The following is a 20,434-nucleotide window of genomic DNA, read 5'->3' as shown; positions in this document are numbered from 1 at the left end:
TTCTGAAGAGGTCAGGTAGTATTGGGCCAAGAACCTTGATGAAATCAAAAGTGTCTAATGTGCATACTGTTCCAAATGCTTGCTAAGAAGAAAATGTCATCGGGTCTCCAGCTCTGTTGTTTGTTGTTCATAACTGACTATTTAATGCCTTCTTTTCATTTATGATTTTAAGATTGGCTATGAGAAATAACACATTAGTTGATAGATTAGTGGGGCTTACTAAAAAGGGCATGTGTTTATTTATTGTTAGAGATATATTGGTTCCAGTGCATTACTGTAAATTGGGAATAAAAGATAGTTTTTCATTGTAACAGTATTTTATGTCATATATACTATCTCAAAAAGGCATCTATTGAGGTTTTCATGATTTAAAGCAACATGATTTAAAAGTGGTATTTTTGGCCACTGTGTGACAGAGTGTTGGACTGGATGGGCCTTTGGCCTGATCCAACATTGGTGTCTCTTATGTTCTTATGTGATCACTTGATTGATCACCTGTCTTTTAACCAACCAGTGGTTTGGTTTTTCTTAAGAGATTGGAATCTTGCTCTTGCTTTTTCCTTTATTTAGGACCACTCCTTTTTTTTTTGCTTCTCTTTGAGTTTTGAAATATAGTAATAAGTAAGAAGTAGTTATGAGATTTTTCTAAATACCTTTGGACATCTGGATAAATGAGAGGATTGGTGGATAAATATTGGGCCCTTGGATAAATGCTATATGGATCTGTTGAGCTGGATCCAAATCATAGCTTTTGAACCAACGATGCCCTTCTGTGCACAGAGGTAGTCTTTCCATTTTTTTGGAAAAAACTCCTTGGCTTTTACCAAGTCCAGATCTAAGTGTTATTTCACCAGCCTGTTTAATTTTGTGACAATTAAGAACTCATAGTAAACAGCTTTAAAACATACACAAGTAAATAGCACAAGTGTTTATAATTATGGGCTACTTCTTAAGCTTCTCTCAGTTTCAAAAGCTGGGTTTTTTGTGTGGGCACAAAGGGGAGGATTCTGTTGAACAAAGCCCCTCCTGCCCGGCCAGAGACATTGCCTTTATACATTAGAAGGTCTAAAACCATTTTGTTGTAGACTGTCACAATTGATATTTGCTCCAAAGTAGCCCCACAATCTTCAGCAGCAATCCTAAGGAATTGTAGGCTGTGGGAGGAAAATGTGTCCTTTAAAACTGTTGGAAAAATTGATTGCTGAAACATTTTACATGAAATTAAATTTTGATTTGCAAGGTTCCCCCCCCTTATTCTGAAAGGGTGCCTTACCAAGAGGTAAGAAACTTTAGCTTTAAAGTGAAACTGTTGACGAAACAAGAGTGAAAATGTGACATATGGGTATTTCCAGAGCATGCGAAACTGAACAGTGTAGCACAGTGGCTCTCATGTTATATTTATATGGGAAAAACATAGGTTCCAGTCTCTGCTCAGCCATGAGCTCAGTGGGTGGCCTTGAGCATGGCATCGTCTTCTGGCCTTGCTTACATGGACTTGTTTTGAGGTTGAGATGCTACTTTCAGCTTGCTGGAGGATGGTAGCAATCAAAATAATGAAGCATTCAAAACTGTTAAATAGAATGTTTCTGTGTATTTGCAAAACTTACAGTGCAGTCCTAAGTATGTGTACTTAGAAGAATCACTTTGTTCAGGGATCTTACTGCCAAGTAAATGTACAGTATTGAACAAAGTATATTTTCCTTACCCTCTTACAAGCAAATGACATGTATTTACAGTAAATGCTTAAATATACAACATATCACTTGTAGCTTGAGTCTTAGTGAGAAAGGAGAAACATAAATATGGTAAATAAATAGACAGATTGAAAATAATAATTATTCCAATAGTACTGGTGTGCTAGCTAGCAAGATTGTATTCTCAGATCTATTATATTCTCTAAACACCAGTTTTAGTATATAGTAAATTTAACATGACCAACTCTATCCATATATTTGAAATCAGTTTTCTAAGTATTTTAGTCTCAGGTTTTTCCTGACATACATATTTATCTGGATAAAAATATGTTCTTGATTACTTCTTGGAGATTGTTCCCTGATTCAGGATACTACTGCAGTTTTGAAAAGAATACAAATCAATACATGAAATCCATTTTATCTATCATGATTGGAACCCTTTGTTTTCAAAAGTTGTGGATTATTATGGATACAATTAAGTATTTATTCTGGCAAAGCTGAGTTTTGCTTACAGAAACACTGTCAGTTTGAAATGTGGTTATATTTTAAAACCATCTCTTTAAAAAATAAACCCTTCATTCTCTTTGTCATTCTGTGAGTTTCTTGTCTTTTGTGATGCTTTGTAGAAAAAAAGACATGCCCCAATAGGACAAGGTACAAAGACAAAGGTATACATATACATATACATTTATTACCCCAATGGACATATACGCCCAGTAGTAAAGTATATTTGAGTTGGCCTGGTTGCAGCTTTAATTGCCAGAGCAGTGGCAATTGCTGTGCACAGATTGTCAGAAAGAGAACAGATACAGGCAAGGAAAGAGCTGGAGGTAGATGATCTCTTGTTAATATTATTTTTGTAATTGTTGATCTTTATTTCCCTTGATAATGAAAATAGGTTAAAACATATGTCCACACAAATCACGTCTTCTCTAAAATATAATAATTAAAAAACAACAATTGGTAAATAAATGACAAGTGCCATTTTGCTTGTCAGCTGACATATGCTGTTCCTGTTTTTCACTCGCCTGATGATGACAGGTTGTGGTTTTCCAACAGATTGGTCGCCTTGCTGGGGAACAGCTGCAAAATGAACGTTTTCAGCCACATTCTTAAAAGAACCAGTCAATAAGTCTCAAGGTGATTAGCTAATAGCATAATCTCGGATGCACTGGAAAAGGCATTCCGGAACATCACTCTGTCTTAAAAGTACGTGTAGCATCTCAAATTTTTCTCAGTGGCACTTTTCTATTCTTGAGTTAAATTGGGCCAATGCCATTGCGCTCAGTAGAAATACCAATTCATGACACATGGGAAAAGAACAGTGTGATGAAGTGTGTTGAGCATAGATAGCTCATATTGCAACAACAGCAAGATTAAAGTGTTTCTTTTGCTATATTTTTGGAGGGGGAAGGTTTATGGAAAACTGTCTTCCACCTCCAACATTTTTTCCCCCCTAGACCAGGACCCAACTCCCCTAATGCATGATGCAGATGGTCTGCTTCCACCTTCATTGTCCTTGATTTGAACATGTAACAAAATCTTTTATTGTCATGCCAATTACCCATGAAATATCTGTGGGGTTCAGTGCTCACAAATGTTTATCTAGTGGATTCTGCTTTAATCCCTAGTTTGCTATTGCTAATAATTAGTTATGTTAAAGGGAGGACCTTAGCCAGGGTCCTCCCAGTCCTACTCACCAGTATATTATGGGGAGGGGGGAATACTCTTCAACTGCAGAATAGGCACTGAGTATTATGCACACAATGCTATGCTTTGTTAACAATGATTTCAAGGACCAAAAAAAAAGAAAAAAAGTCTGCCATGCGTCTTGAAGCAGTATTTTTGTTTTGATACCTTGTCATCAAAGTGGAAGTCGGAAGGGTGATGACCCCTGAAGACCCAACCCACACATCATGGCCAGTTTTGTTTTTCTCTCTAACAGAGAAGAGTAGCAGAAGAACAGAAGAGAACACCAAGAGAGGAAGTCAAAATATCACTAAATCAACATATCTCTCTAAGTTCCATCCTTATTATGCTCAGAAATTTTTTTAAAAATTAACAGGGAGGAGTAGAGAAATAAAATGAAAACAAAAGTATAGCTGTAGACAGAAGAATAGAGAGCACAGTAATGACTATATACATTGTTGTATAATTTCTCCTACATTTACAGTGTGCATGCACCTGAAAGCTTATACCCAGAATAAAACTTTGTTGGTCTTAAAGGTGCCGCTGAACTCCAACTGAACTAATTCACAATTTATCTACTTAGAAATAAAAAGGCTCAGAAATTATCTGCATTAACTTTTGCTCCATGACATGTACATTTTATAGGGAGCAAAATATGTCTACTAGTCAAACCATTGATAACCTATTGTATGGCACTGAAAAACATTTCTCACATATAGAGTTACAAAATGTACATTCAAAAAACAATTGTTTAGTTCTTTTGACTTTGTACAACTGTAAAAAAATGGCCAATATAGTAAGACAGTATTTGAAAGTGATTACATAATTATTCAGCAACAGATCTACCAACTTCCTTAGAAATGCCTGTATATTTCAGTAATTTGTCTCAACTACTAATTAAGACTGGTGAATTCTGTTTCTTCCTCCACTCTGTGAAATCCAGTTTGCTGTTCTATAACTGCAATTTTTGGATATAAACATGAAAAAGGTGTGCATTACATTTATTTATAATAGAGTCCCCTCTTGATAACTTTCTATTTTATTCTTTTTTGTTAGACAAGGAATCTAGATTTGCATGTCCTGCATTTTCTTCTTTGAAAAAGGCTCAGATACTTGAATACAGCAACAGGAACAAAAATAGTTAAAATGCACACAGGAATGAAAGTTTTTCAAAACCTTCCTTGTAGCTATTTCATTTTAATTCTTTTTGCTAAAACACTTTGAGCCAATCTTCCCTGGAAATGACACACTTTAAAAACATCAAAGGCATTTTCAGAGTACAACAGTGTATTCAAGTGTTCCTAATATTCGAAGCTCTACCTTTCCTTTATTTAATTGTCATATCAATTAAACAAGAGTTGCTTAAAAATTGATTCCAGGCAACTGGTTTGTATTTAAAAACAAGAGCACACAAAGAGAATGTATAAATGAACTTAAAAAAAGAGGGTTATTAATTAAAATACAGTACTCTTGTTGTGTTATTGGTTCCCATTAAAATACATTATCTATCTACAAAGATGTTGGGCCCCATTCAGGGGTAGAGGTCTGAAAGGTGAATACACGTGTATTCCAAGACCCTTTGGAAAGTTTCAAACAGATCATTGTATGACGCTGTAGCCGAGATACAACAGCAGCCAGAACAAGGCAGGCCATATTTCTGATAGAATGCAGTACTTGGAGGCTTTCATGATCTTTAGATTGGCCTAGGGTGGATTTGAAGGGGTAATTGAGAATTAGCATTTCTTGAAGGTGAAATGGGGAGCATGTGTGAATGTACAGAATATTAGCCCTGAGGCCTAGAAATGGCACCTGGCTTGACTTGCCAGGAATGCAGCAAATACAAAGAACACAACCGCTTCTGTTTTATGCCAATTTATTGAAAATAAAAAGATATAGGCAGTGTTTCTCTTAAGTTTTTTCTACCTATCTTTGCACAGCAATACAGCGTAAGTGCTCAGTTATCGCTACAAATTGTCTTGATGCAACCACTATTTAATAAAAAATACTGTACATTGTTATATGATCATTCTTGCTTGCATATCCTAATACAATTCTGAAATAAAAATAAAACTAATTCAGAAGTGACATGGAAAATACTATTGTTATAAGGGAGGGCTAAAATAGTGATTAAGGCTGTCTTCTGTATTTACATGTTTTTACAACTTTGTTTTACAGAAAGAAGCACTGAAAGCTGAATGTTGAAAATTGCCAGTGTTTAAAACGTTATTATGCATTCGTATTTCTTCAGTGTTCAAATCATGTTTTCCCAGTTGAAATCTTATGCAAAGTCATTTTGTTCTCCAAGGTTTCTGATGCAGAGCCAAGGATGCTCATATGGAAAGGGGAGAGAGGACATCATTTCGGAAAGTAACATTAAAGGACTACAAGGGGAGAAAACAGACAAACTGAAAAGGAAACAAAAGGACATGTTTGAGATCTGGGTGTTTGTCATGGTACTAAAATGTGATTTAGCATGAGGCCAAGCTGGTAAAATAGCTTGTGTTTATATAACAAACAGAAATGTGTTTTCCTAAACTCTGCTTTGAATTAGTTTTTAAAAAATCAAGGCTCAGAAATTAGTGATCTCTTTTCAGTAAATGCAGCAATGTTTGATCAATATGTGGGAGTACACAGATAACAAAGGTGTTTGTAAGAGGAGTACATGACTGAACTATGCAGGCTATTCTACCACTTTCTAACAACAATGTAAACAAATTGTCCTCCATTAAAATAGGCACTGTAAAATGATTTTTAGAATTCAAGGCAGCATCTATGCAAGGATTCTGATCAAACATTTAGATTTCTGTAAAAATGCCCAGAAGTTGAGCCAGGATCCAAACCCTATGCATTACTTGAAGGAAAATTTCATTGTTTTGCATGACAAAAAACATAATGTCTTTGCTGCATAATGACATTCCCCCATTGTATTTTTAATAGCGTACATATGGATTCAACAGTTTTGAATGCCTTAACATTCATGTAACTAGCAAAAGAATGATTAGCATTGATGTCAAAAGAAGAGAGAAAACCTTGCCTGGCTCTTTGGAACTATACCCCAAAGAAGTTCATAGCCCATCAAGACAACCAGAAAAGCCTGAAGAGCAAGGATCTCTTCCTCCACGAATGAACTGTTTTGAATTCTTGTGGCAATTTTGTTGGGTTACGCTTGCAATTGTCAGGCTTCCTGATGAGCATACATCAGCAGTTATACAGTCAGTAGCTGGCTAGATCTGTTTTAGAAGAACTGTTGTCTTTTCTCCTTCAAGAAATACATTTGCCTTCAGAAATCTGCCTCATTCTTAAATTGTTTGATTTATTTCATATAGTAGAAATGTTCATGACGAGAAGCTTTGTAGAAATTACAGAGAACATATGAACAGTGCACACTACATGATAATAATACTTTGGTGAGTAGTTTCACACAGACCTAGTCTGCCAGTTCTGGATCTGCTTTTCCATATGGCAGAAGCAGTTTATCCTGTCAAGGATAACAAACTATGGTTTGCAATTCAGCCTTGTATTAAATGGTGATTATAAAACTCATCCCAAGCAGAGACTGAAAAAATTACCTGTACCCTTCAGAATACTGGAATTCTCTATTTTTGCCATGCTTGCTTGCTTGCTTGTGAATGAAGGCCTCAATAGATGGTTAGCAAAATGAGTCCCTAAATACTTAATGGTGTTCTCAAAATGCAAGCATCACTTTTAAGCAGCAGAGATAACAAGCATTTTGAAGGGTAAGGCTCATTTTGCATGAAACCTGTGTAACAAAATGAGGAAAGATTCTGGGTACATTATATCAGAACATTCTTCTATTCAAACTGAAATTAATACTTCTGTTCCAATTTCTCATCCAGAAAGCAAACCCTCTAGGCAGGTGACAGTGCTAAAAACAAACATGACATTATAACACAAATGCCACACATTACAATAAATCAGCCTTCAATTTCTCCTTCAAGCAGCCTCAATAAAATCAGCATAATAAAAAGCACACTTGTAACTATTGGTCAGTCATAAAACCAGGGAAGGGTACAGATAGTGGCAGGATAGTCAAGGTGGGGTAAGGAACACCTCCTCTAGAAGGGAATTGCAGAAAATAAGGGCAGCTGTGCAACAGCACTATTTATACCAAATGTTCTGGTGGGTTGTTATCTTCTGAACATTATTACTCCCCTCCCTTCTAAAAAATTATTGCTTTATTTAGGGAGATTTTTTTAAACCTCTCATGTGGAAGATATAAGTTTACACAGATCCACCATTAAAACAGAAGTTTCCTGATCAGTGACTGAACAACATATTGCAGATATTGCAGAGAAGGCAGGAATACCAAAATGCATGATAATGTCACTGCAGATGATAGCCATCTAGCTGTTAACAAAAACCTGGATTCGTGCCACTATGTTTATTAACATAAAGCATCACAAACATGTAACAATCAGACAGATTTGCAGAAATAAAAATTCCTTCCATCTGGATGTGGAGTGGTCATACATTTTCAGAAATATAAATGATGAGGGAAATTATTACAAATAGGTCCATCAAACTAAGAATCATAATGATTATTTTATACCTCTGACTATTTCAGGGAAATTTCCTAAGGATTTAGGAAGCAAATTCTCCATGATGTGACCTGAGTTTCTCACAATGATGGTATATTCTTTGCAGTGTGTTCTTCTTTTGTTCCTCTTTAATTTTTGTTTGTGAATGGGGAAAACTGACAAAAAGGAAGCAGCTTTTGTGATCTGGAATATCTGAGTACTTCCGTTTGATTTGTCATAGCTGTTGACTGAAGCACCTTGTTGGAACTCAGCAAAATGAATTTCATTTTGTCTCCAGATTTTGTGCCAGATCTGTGCTCAACAACAAATGAGCAGTAGGCCAAACACATCAATAGTTCTTCACATACAGGAACTGCCTTAGAGAACTACCTTTATTATAGTAAAAATTTCCATTACTCTATTCATATATCGTCTCTGGAAGATTCCAAAGTTACATGCTTTGACAGATGAATCTCTCTCTCACTTTTAAGTAAGGATTTTGGTTGTATTATAAAATAAATTATGGAGATTAAACAGCTGCTTCTGCTTTTGCAGTATATTTCTCCTTCCGTCACCTGGACATGAACAGTCAAAATTTCTGGTGGGGGGGGAAATCCAAGAATATCATTCAGTTGCATGATTTGCTGTATCTCCTAATAAGATAAGTACCAACTCTGATAATATTGATCATATAAATTAATTTTGGTCCATTACATTTCATCTACGCTTGTATTCTGTATTCTGTTTAATGTTTAGTTTGTGTCTCTTTCAAAGAGATTGTTGTTGTCTATAATAAATTAATTTTCCATTGATTAAATATTTGGACATTTACAAAAAATTTTAGTCTGAGCTGTTATTTGCAAAAGGTTGGTGAAGCCTAATAGCATTATTGTAGATCATGTATGCATCTCTAGATCTCTGGGTTTGTTCAGTGTGTTTAAAATAATTTTTGGAAGAGTAATTTATCTGTCATCCTTAGCCTAGCAAACGGTTATTTTTAATTCAAAATGTCATATAGTATCATCACCAGGATCCAAAAGACAGAACAACTAGATCCATGACTCCAAGGGTTTTTGTATTTATGTTGCTCACCCCATAAACCACTTTTAAGATACTTTACAAAGCAATTTTTGTACAATATTGGTTGCTGTTCAGTAAAGTTTCCAATGCTTTTTAAGCAGTACATTGTGAATATTTTGAAATAATTTTTTTAAAATGTATGTTATATTCACTCAGGGTATGTTGAACAGCAACAAAGAAAGGAATCTTTAAAATTGTCTTTATCCTGGAATATGGTTTATTTTTAAAATTCTTTTAAACATAACATGGAAACAAGGATCTCTTGTGCAAACAGAAATGGCCTATTATGCCAAAAACTTAGAACTATAGGAAAACATATTTTCCATAAAGAAAAAAAGGAAAAACTTCTAAAAGTGTTGTGTAACAAAGAATCATAATGATGTTACACAGAACATAACAACACTGTTTGTAAAACAACCCCTCTTTAATGTGATTACTATGCAAAACAAAAGCAGTTCTGATCTAGCTAAAGTTTCTTATGCCTGTGGCTACAATCTTAAACAGGCTTGCTATGGAGTACATTCCATTGAACTCAGTGGGACATCTGAATAAACATACTTAGGATTGCGTTGTATGTCACACTGGAAAAACCAATGGGACCCAAGTTGGTTGTGAAAATTTTGCTTAATTGGTTTCAATGGGATGTGGAGCCATATTCTGTATGCATGTTTACTTGCAAGTTAAATTACACTGTGTTCAGTAGGAGCTTATTCCCAGTGAAGAGTGCATAGAGTCTTAGTCTTCTTTAGTTCCATCGGGTCCAAAGCTTACCATGGAGACAAAACAAGTTATGTCCATGGTATTTTATCAACAACTGTGGCAACATTTAAAGATTTACAAAATTGCATATTTTCTCAAAGTTCTTATTTCCCACTCTAAAGGCTACTCTTGAAGCAATATTAACCCCATGCATATTCTGAGCAGAAGAAATACTGGAAGGGGGTAATGGAATGGCTTCCATCCCAGCAGAAGGCTAGTAACCAAACAGCTAGGACATGGGCATGGCATTTTGAAGGTTGTTGGGGGTTTTTACAACAAACCTCCAGGCCGCATTACATAGATTTGGGGATGTTCTTTCTGTCTGAAGTTGTTTGCTACATGGCCTGGTAAATACTAGGAAGCACAAGCCCTCTACATCCCAGCTAAAGAAAGTACTAGTCTTTGTCCTGTGGCCACTAGCAATTTTAATGAAAGGGATATCACTCATTCTAATGTACTTGAAGTTTTTTCCAAAAGTTACGTCTATAGAAAAATTCCTGTAATATTTCCATGCTTTATCACTTCTTGTGCCAACTGTACTCTTTGTGGCAGTTTCTCCCATCAGTCCCTTCTCCTCATGTAGCATGATATCCATTTCAAGGCTTTCCTGTCATGGCCTTGGTATAAAGAAACAGACTATCAGAGGGAGTTTGAAAAGTAACAACACCAGGCCTGTAAGACAGTTCTTTTTCAGCCGGCTATCTCTTGAAGGGTATTTGTGTTAAGTTGAACATGAACTGAGTTATTGTTCAGCAATCTGTTGCTGTGTTGCATTCTTATGGGGCTTTGTGAACTTTTAAATTGGAATTTCATATTGTTTTATTGTGTTGCTTGGCCTTGTGGTTATCGTTATTAGCTGGGCTTGAGTTGAATAGGAAATAGAGGATTTATATGTATTCAACAGCAGGGCTCTTTTTGGGCAGGAACACACAGGAACGGAATTCCGGCTGGCTCCCGAGTTGGCCACACCCAGCAGGAACTCATTAGCATAATAGGCCAGACCCAACAGCAGGAACTCATTAGGATTGGCTACATTAGGGGTGTGTGGCCTAGCATGCAAAGGGATTCCTGCTACAAAAAAGCCCTGGGTTTGGACAACAAACAAGGTAAACACAATAAGAAGCAAAAGGTGGGTGTGGCTGGATGACCATACTTCTGGTAACGTGAGGTGTGTGGCCTAATATGCTAATGAGCTGTATTGTCACGGGTGTGGCCTAATATGCTAATGTGTGTCTGCTGTTGGGTGTGGTCTATTATGCTAATGAGTTCCTGCTGGGCTTTTTCTACAAAAAAAGCCCTGCAACAAACGAAGAGATTATCAATGGTAGGTCTTGAAGAAATGTTTTCCAAGCATAGCATATACTTAGCTCCTTCCCTTCCTCTGACACCTGGTACTAAATGACAGAAATTAATTCACTTCTTGAGAGGGAACCTCTCTGTTTCATCCTGAAGTCCTTCAACTGTTAATGAATATAGTTTTAAATTTTATGTCTACTTTCCTTTAAAAAAAAAGGCTTCTATAAATCTTCACAATGCTTCACATGGAAATATTCCATTGCTGTAAACAGAATACTAGGTTGAACATTGTTCCTCTGTTTCACTAGAGAAGAATATACGTAATTTGTCTTAATTAAAACGTCACTGCAGACTTCGCTCTTCTCTTAAGGCTGCAATCCTGTGCACATATATTTGGAAGCTCTATGGGACTTATTTATGAGTAAACATATACAGAACTGGGCTACATAACTCCTAATAGCTTTCCTTATCTAAATTTTGTCACATGAAACTTTAAAGAGTATAAACAACGTGTTGTGACTACTAGACTCAAATTGTTTAAACTGATACAGAGTATACTGTCTGTTGATTACAAAAGAAAACTATCCTTTTAGTCTGTTCGCAGCATATGCCATGCTTCAATCACTAGGGAAATGTCTCTTTGGGGAATGCCGCTTCTGGTAACATTTGGAATCCATTGGTCTTACTTTGGTATGTATGAGAATGTCCTTAACATCCTCTTGAAAGCAAAATATAGGTGATAAAAATAGAAGTAATCTATAATTTCCTAAGAATTTGATGGCACAAAATTAGAAGAATGTTTCACCTATGCGGGAATAGTTATGTAAAACTTGGACAATTCAGTTAATATTCACCTGTTATTCTGTGCACGGAGACTGAAGTATGTGACTTTAAAAAGGTCTGGCTTGTTTTCTGATTTGGAGGCCAGTATAAGAATTGTACTGAGATGGAATATTTTCTCTTTGAAACATATAGGTGATTAATTATGATTTATTTTTTTTATTTTAAGAAGTTCATTAAAAATCGGGTTCCATTTTATCTATTGCATGTTTATTAATAAAATCATTTATATATAAAACAAACAACATATCTTTTCATATTATTTCAGTCATTCATTTGATCTTTCTACAGTTCTGTCTACTAGATCTTAGTCTTCACCCATTTTGGAAACTTCTTGAAGAAAATCACAAGGCCTGTATGCTGGCAATGTATAGATCAATCAATGAAAGTGTTTATTGATTGAGCGGTGGGCTGAGCTAATGTTTTTGAGGTAATTTTAACTGTAGAATAAAAAAGAAATATTGAAAGTGACCTTTCTTTTAATCATAAGTGGTAACTTATTAAATTAAAAGTTCTTTCACCTTTTCAGTATCCTCAAACAAAAACCTATTTTGAGAAACTGACAATATAAAAATTTATTTAAACATGGTTAAAAAGTGGGCAATGCCCCAGTTTAACAATTTCATGGACTGTTGGATTTCTGTGCAAATAAATGGCAGGTTTCTCTCATCAAAAATATGTCTAGATAGTTTTCCACAAAACACTTTCTCCTAGGTGCTCAGCTGTAGTTCCTTTAAAATAGTATCTTATATGTCCACTATTGTGTGGCATTGTTTAAAAATATTTTTATATATTTCCTTCTTATTTTTAGTGTGCCTTGAAAGCATATAATCAAGAATTATGTGAAAATGATCGTTTACTGTCAACCCTTCATTCTTTCTATATTTTTGTCCAAATAAATTCTTAATGCAGCTGTAGAGCTAGCTCCCTCCTCCTTAGCTACTGATTCAGTCTCCGTGGTAACTGGTCTCTTAGCCTGCATGGGAGTGACTACTGATGTGCACCTTACTTCCCCCCCCCAACCATCAAATTTACAGCAATATCATTGGCAACTGAAAACTTCCATAAGCCATCCCGTTCCTTATGATTAATATTAGGGTTTGAGAAGTCTGAAGACAAGGACCACTAACTCCTTTCAGTTTAATTATTTTCCCTTTCACAATTTGTTCAGGTCTAACCAATTCAGGGTGGATTACTGAAACTTCTGCCCCCGTTTCATGTCACACATACAGCATTTGGTCATTGACCTTTATGGGTTCTAAATATTTCCTCTTAACTCCCTCAGACACTGTCCATACAGATGAAATAGTAGGGCTTTCCCCCTCAGGAGTTATTGTTAATTGACTTCCGGTTTTTGGCAGCACAATGGCGGACACGACCCTGGTGAGCTCCCGGGGTCGCGATCTGAATGCCAGCGGATGGGGGGTGCGATTGTCCACTCCCCCCCCCCGAGCCCTTATGTTTGGGCTCCTAGCCATGGGGCTTCTGAGGGATTGCCTTTTTTCTGGCTCGATGCTGGGGAATCGAGGCTTCCCTCTGCCCTGAAGGTCCTGCCACTGTGCGACCGTACGGCTCTACAGTCGCTGACCAGGACAAGCACGTGAAGATCAGGCGTTTTACACATACCTGAGGCAGGTCTTAGGACCAATGATGAACTGTGAGTTGTGGTGAAAGCAAAACACCGAGTTTCGGCTAGAAAGCCCCTCTGATTTAAGCGAGAGGGGGAGGGAACTCCCAGACGCAATATCCAGGCAGATCATTTTAAAAAGAGTGCGCCGGACGTAAAAGCCTTAGAACTGATTTAAGAAGCACACAAGAGCGCGGCAAAGCATTCTGGTGGAAAACAGAGTCTTTGGCAAACTTTTCTAAAAGTAAACAATCCTCAAAAATGGCGGGACAGAGAGGCAAGAAAGGGAAATCATCGCAGCTCAAGCCTCCTTTGGGAAGTAGAAGCCCGAGACTGGAAGCTACCAATGAGCTTTCACAGCTGTTAGCTGAATCATTGCGCCCTCTGCTGGACCAGATGACAAACATCAATCAGCAATTGACTACTTTGAACCAGAACTTTGCTGCACAACAACTGGAACTGAATGAAACTAAGAAATTAACAGAGCAAACAGCAGAAACACTGAAGGAAGTTAATGCCAAATCTAAAAAGGTGAAAAAGTGTGTACAGGAGTTGGAAAAGAAAAGAATTACTGACGAATCTCAGCTTTATCCTGAGATTCCAAGGGGTTCCTGAGACAAAAGGAGAGAATCTAAAACAAGTATTGGGTGATCTACTTGCACCAGGGGCAGATTTGAAAACGGAATATCTTCAAAGCGAAATGGATGTGGTCTATAAATCATATTCAGAATATATTAAGAAAAATAATCTGCCTGGAGAAATAGTGGTTAGATTCTCAAAAAGACATGTGAGGGACCAAATCTTGAAAACAACATCAGGAATACCCCTGAAAATCAACGGTAATACCATACGGATACTAAAAGACATTCCATTTAAAATTAGAAAGAAGAGGAAGAAATTCAAAGATTTGGCATTGTTTTTACAAACAACATACAGTACAAGTGGTTGGTTTCCGAAGGCCTACTCTTCAGAATAAATGGGAAAAAAGAAAGAATTGACTCTGTTAAGAAAGCTAATGAGTTTTTGAAGCAGCAACTGGGAAGGTCCGGAGAAGACGACAAAGATGATGACCAGGATAAAGAAAGCAGTGAAAACTCTTCTTCAACCACCAAGGAGGACTGATTTGGAGTTGGGGGCTGTGGCCCCCAAAAGAGATTATGATTTGAGGAAAAGAAATGCCAAGAAATGAGATGCTGAGGAACTCTGAATTCCACCTTTAAGAAGCTACATTTAAGTTTGATGCTTTTGCGATTGCCTTAAACAGTAATTGATATTGGATTTTGGGGAATATTGGCTAGATTTAAACATTCAAGCTCATTGTATTAATAATAGATTAGATTAATCATTTTATAAGCTTATGTAATGATCTTCACTACTTGGGTTTTTAGTGGTTAACTTTCCTTTCTCCCGTAGATATTAGATTCCCTTTCCTATTTTCTTTGTAGTTTATAGAAAATGCAATAAAAAATCCCCTTCGGGTGCCCCCCCAAAAAGAGTTATTGTTAATTGTGTCTCCTGCTCCTTATTTTCAGATTCTATCTTCTTAACAACATTCAGTTGTTTATTAGAGTCTGAGGTAGATTTTAATTTAGGACAGTTGCTGCGGTAATTTCCTGCTTTCCTGCAGTAGAAACAGACAGGTTCCTTTGGTGCCCCCTGGACTGAGGTGCCTTCTCCACAGGGTTAGCGTTTTGAGGAACATTTTTTGAGCCCAATTCTTTTTCTTACAAGGCTCTGAGGTAAAACACCCTCCTCCATGTCCCCTGCTAAGGAATCCATCATACTAGCAGCTTCGGCAACACTCTCAGGTTTGCTTTGTTTTATAAAACACTTTAAGTGTCATGGTGCTTGTAAAACTGCTCCAAGTCAATAAGAGTGGTTAGTTTTGGACTTCATCAGACCGAGTTCCTTCAATCTACCTCTGTAAAACTCTGTCTACTCTGCTGGCAAACTGAGAGTATGTTTCACCCATTTTCTTTTTCCTTTATCTGAACTCTTTCCTGCTAAGGTCTGGTGATAAACCCAATTTCTGTCTAACCCTTTCTTGGGAGATATCATCATTTTTTTTGCTTCATCTGTTCTCATCTGGGAATATACCTTCTCAAGTTCTCCAGAAATTTGAGATCTGAAGTACTTCATGTCATCTCCATCATCAGTTCCAAAGTCTTCACAAGTTCTTTGAAAATTAATTTTAAAAGCTTCTTGTTTCACTGCCTTTATGATTTTTTTTGTATTTTTAAAATATGTGTATGTTTGTGTGCATGTGTGTGAGAATGAGTGAGTGTGTGTGCACCTGGAAGTCATGGCAACTTCTGGTGACTGACTGGATGTGCACCTGGAAGTCAGGGTGACCTCTGGTGACTGACCTCTACTCGGGTCCTGGAGGATATTTAGAGAGGTGGCTGAATAAAGCCTGCCCCTGCCTCACGATTGCTGGTATTCCAAGGAGGTCTCCCATCCAAGTACTTAAGAACATAAGATAAAACAATGTTGGATCAGGCCAATAGCCCATCCAGTCCAACACTCTGTCACACAGTGGCCAAAAATACCAGGTGCCATCAGGAGGTCCAGCAGTGGGGCCAGGACACTAGAAGCCCTCCCTTTGTTGACCCCACCCAAGCAACAAGAATACAGAGCATCACTTGCCCCACTGAGACATACTAAGCAGCCCTTGCCGCTACCCGGGGGCAGAAGGGAGAAAGTTTGGCGGGTCGAGCTCAAGCCTCTCGCCACCGGTGCTGGGGGGGATGAGGGAGAAGACTGGCAGAGAAGGCTTGGAGAGGTGCAGGCCTCATTGTGGGTGGCGGGGACGGGGGGGCAGGGGAGAAGGCTCACCTGCGGCTGCTTCCTTCTCCTCCCATGGAGCTTCTCCTCCCCTCACCCCCACGAGTATTTCTGGTCCCCCTTCTTGTGTTTATCTAGTTCCCTCTTGAAGTACTTGTCAGAGTTGACCCTGCTTAGCTTCTCAGCTCTGACAAGATCGGGCTTGCCTGGACTATCTAGGTCAGGGCACCTTTATGAAATTTAGGGAACTTGTTCATATCTATTCTGGGACTATCATGGTGCACGTCTGGCATCCCTAGCTCAGCACATAACTTTATTTGTTCTAACTGTAATTTCTGTGGTTTAGCCTCACTTTTCCTTTAAGCCTGTATTTTCATTTGTCAGCTTTAGCTCTTGCTGCATTCTAGCCAGCTCTACCTCTTTATCATGTTGTAATCTAGCCTGCTCTAGATCATGTTGTCTTTGTTCACTCCTTGAAGTCTCAAAATTTCCAGTTCTTTAATCTATATTTTCTGTAGGCTGTTCATCCCCAGAAGCTGAGGTTGAAACTACCTCCCCCTCAGATTCCATTCTGCCTTTAGTCTTTTTTGCAGCCATGCCGCCCACACTTTTTACCTCAGAATTTCCCTCCTTTTCAATTCTGAAAGTTTTCCTAAAAGAGTTTTCCAGTACTAAGGAAACCTTTAATAAATAAATTATTAACAATCTTGTGGTGGAGCGGGCCTGCTCCGGCTTGCAAGTCCTATTGACCCCTGCCCACCTAGTGGCTTTTCTTCCACTCTTGGATAGCCTGCTGCCACCATTTGGCCTTTGTAAGGAATTGCCCACTGGGAGGGTCAGGACTCTCAGTTCTGAGGCCTTGCCTCAGTGTCTCCCGCTGTCCAGCACCTGGTCACCACATGGACAGTTTACTACCTTGTACGTCCCTGGAGGAATAGCCACTTGCCAACTGCCTGCCTTCTCCTTGATGCTTCTTTTAAAATAGCATGTCCGAGACAGTGGAGATCTATGTGGTACAGAGAACAACCTCTAGCACCAAAAGTTATACAGTATTTATTAAAAAGCAAATGTTCACAAGCATACTTTTAGCACAGCACCAGATTAAGCACGTGATCAAAAAGAAATGAGTAAGACTCAAATCTTCTGTCCCTCTCCCTATACAAACGTATCAGATGTTAAATACAGGGCAGGCTCTTTAGCTTAGGAGTTCTACATCTCTACAGAGTCCCTGGACCTTGAAGCTTGTTCCAGCTCTTTAGGCGAGCACATGGTCAATGGCTGCCTTCCCAGGGGAGAGTTATTACATAAAAAGACACACAAATACAAGTGGGATGTAAAACCTGCTGAAAAATGCCCCACTTGTATTTGTATGTCTTTTAATAACACACTTTGTACTTTGTGTGATAATCACTATAAATATTTTTTTAAAAACAGAATTTGTTTACATTTTTAAGGTTGCTTTTGTATGTTTGGTTGATTATACTATTGGCAGCCTTCTCATTGCTTGTTTGTTTCCAGGGGCGAGGTCTGTGTGCTCTTATGGACTCATCACCCAAGAAAAAGAGTTCCTCCTTGCTGCAAGGAGTTTTTATCATATCTGTTTCTCTACCCACTGGTCAGGCCATGCCAGTTCAAAGAGGCTTTTCTTGGACATCTCCAAGAATCTCTTTCCTGAAGACTCTCTAGTATTCTATTTCTCCAAATTTCTGTTCCCTGCTTGGGGAAAGGGGGAGATCTTGACCCACCCATTATCTCTCCTGCTAGATCTATTAACATTTATATGAAGGTGGTCTGAAGTACATCTGGAAAGCAATTGCACTGACTCCCCCTCCCATTCTCTGCCCAGAGGGGGAAAAACTTTTAAAACGCAACGTGGAGGTTTTGCCCATTTCAAACATCCCAGGAAAAAAATCATTTCTTCACAAACCTTATTTCATTAACACCTTAATTTTCTGTCAGGATTTCCTCCTGTTTGTGTGATGTTTAGCTTATCCACTTCAACCCTTGTTCGGTCAGGCAGGACCAAATCATGCCACTGTCTCCACTTTTATTGTGGTGGCTGCGAGGTGAGAGAGAAAGGGGGGAAGGCTCTGAGGCAACTGCCTTCTGGACTGAAAAATATCCAGTCTCCAACTCTGGCCTTTCCTATAGATTCTTTATACCTCAACTGCCCACAATCAAATATAAAGAGTGTCACGAGCTTTAAAATAAATATTGGTAGTGTGTAAGCTATGTACTCCCTAAAGGTCTCTTATTTGCAGACCTCTAGACTAAATCTGTACTTATATGTGAGGTAAACAGAGACCACTGCTTCTTAGATTTTTTACTTGACAGACAAGACACAGATGGAGATGAACAACTAAGGTTTATTTAACAGAAAATAAAGTATTTAATAGGGTAACTATGATGTATCCTCTGAGGGGAGATTTTATTCCCCTTTCTCTGAACACGGTACCTTAGCAGGTTCAAGGCTGTTCTTTTCTTTCACAGAATACCTTATCACAGAACCTACACAAACCAGTTAGGGATGATGAGCCCTTAACAGAATGCTTATTTGTACCACTAAAATAAGCTTTCTTCCCTCAGCTGACCCCCCAACCCTAACTAAAAAGCCAAATGAACAAATTTAGAGTCCAGTGGCACCTTTAAGACCAACAAATTTATTCAAGGTATGAGCTTTTGTGTGCAAGGCACACTTTTTCAAATACATTGGAATGGTAGATAAGGTTCTAAATTCATAGACAGGGATTTAACAGCAAATTAATATGTAACATGGCTGACTACCTGGATCTAAAAAGCCAAATAAAAGCCTGGCTAAGCTGATAATGCTTTCCAGAGCCACAAAATCCCTATCCAATGGTAAAAAAGGTCTCTTCACCCTTTTTAAGCTAAGTCTGGCTCACCCCTTCCCATCAAGTGGAGTTTCATGGACTCTGATTGGCCTAAATCACAAGGATTGGCAGAACCCTGGAGGAGAGGCGGGACTTTTAAGAATAATTTCCACAGGACCCAAAACTTTTTATTGTAAATAAAATATATATTTTATTTTAAATATTTTACTTTAAATAAAATAAAGTATAAAGTATTTAAAAAGTAAATAAAATAACATCTCAGTTTTAAATCAGACAGATGCAAACAAAATTTAAACAATCACTTATCCCAGGGAAAACTGTAAGCACATCACTTTGGATATGGCTTTGCATCTTTCACTCATGATGGCCTGATTATAAAACAGATTGTCCACTCATAATTGCTCACACCTTAGGCTTATTAAAAAATAGCCTAGATGTTAAGTTTTTAAAACTCATACATGATACAGGCATAAACCAGACACAAGTCATGCACAATAAATTGGGATGGCAAGGCAATTTAAGGCAGAAGTGGCATAGGAGGGAGTGCTAACAGAATTGAGGTACCATATTTACTCAAAAGGAAGGTGACCCTGAATGTAAGATGATCCCCGCCTAAAAATGTTGTACATGCTCTCAATTTTTTTTATTGGACATAATTAACTTGTATGCCAATGTAGGACAACCTTCTCTAGTTTTTTGGTGACATACCTGGGGGAAAAACTAATCTTGCATTGGAGTAAATACTGTAGGTATTTTGGACTACTGGATTTCTATAGATAATGTTATGGCCTTGAACAGAGAACAGTTGTTTATATTTATTTATGTACCTTATTTATTTATAGTTCACCTTTCTTGATGAAAAGTCTCAGTGGATTAAAAAATCAGGTAAGCGTGAACACCTTAGTTCTTCCATTTTCAGTGTGAAATGGAGTGTTCTACAACACTGCTTCTGAGGCAAAACTAAATATAGTTTGAGCAGATAGGCCACTCTGTGCCTTCCTTAGTGTGATTATGCTAATATTGTTTGGAATAGATATGGAAGAAAACTGGAGAGGGACGATGGGGTGGATCTGACCCCGATCCTAACACCTCCACCGGGCAAAGTTTATTCATTTATTCATTCATTAAAATATTTGCACCCCATCTTTCATTTTGACTCAAGTCTGAGGTCTGAAGAGCCACTTAAGTTGAAGGCTACTAGTAGGATGGTTGGATCCACTGCACTATGTAGTGATGGCCACCAGTTTATGTGGCTTGAAAAAGGATTAGACAGTT

This window comes from Gekko japonicus, unplaced genomic scaffold, assembly GCF_001447785.1.
Source record: "Gekko japonicus isolate JY-2015 unplaced genomic scaffold, Gekko_japonicus_V1.1 scaffold101, whole genome shotgun sequence".
Taxonomy (NCBI): domain Eukaryota; kingdom Metazoa; phylum Chordata; class Lepidosauria; order Squamata; family Gekkonidae; genus Gekko; species Gekko japonicus.
This window is presented reverse-complemented; position numbering follows the sequence as displayed.